Genomic DNA, 574 nt, shown 5'->3' with positions numbered 1-574 from the left:
GTGTTGCAGAGGGGAAGAGAGAGTAGAGGTTGGGATGGAGGAGAGGGGGCGCGAAATGGGTTAGGGTTTCGCGTGGATTGGGTTAAGTGAATTTAAATCCACGCAGACACGTGGGTCACGCGATCGCGTGGTTGAGGCGGAAACGCAACGACGCGGACGCATCATTGACGCGACCGCATGATTGAGGGATAATAAAAGTGGGGAATTGTGCTAAACGCACAATTCCAGCGTCGTTTTGGTGCAACTCTCTGTTTCAATTGAGGGGGCAATAATTTCCACGTGACGCGTACGCGTCGCCCACGCTTTCGCGTGGTGTGTGTGAAGTGAAAGTGACGCAGTCGCGTCACTGACGCGAACGCGTGGCCCATATTGTGCTTAACGCATACCAGCCGCACGATTCCAGCCCAACTTTCTGGGGGTTGGATTGTTACGTCGATTTCGAATTGACGCCCACGCGTGGCCCATGCGCACGCGTGGGGTGCATTTTTTTTTAATACAAAATGCAATGTGCAAATGTTATGAATGATCATAGGGAAAATAAAATAAAATAAAATAAAATAAAATAAAATGCAGC

Source organism: Arachis ipaensis, chromosome B01 (assembly GCF_000816755.2).
Source record: "Arachis ipaensis cultivar K30076 chromosome B01, Araip1.1, whole genome shotgun sequence".
Taxonomy (NCBI): domain Eukaryota; kingdom Viridiplantae; phylum Streptophyta; class Magnoliopsida; order Fabales; family Fabaceae; genus Arachis; species Arachis ipaensis.
This window is presented reverse-complemented; position numbering follows the sequence as displayed.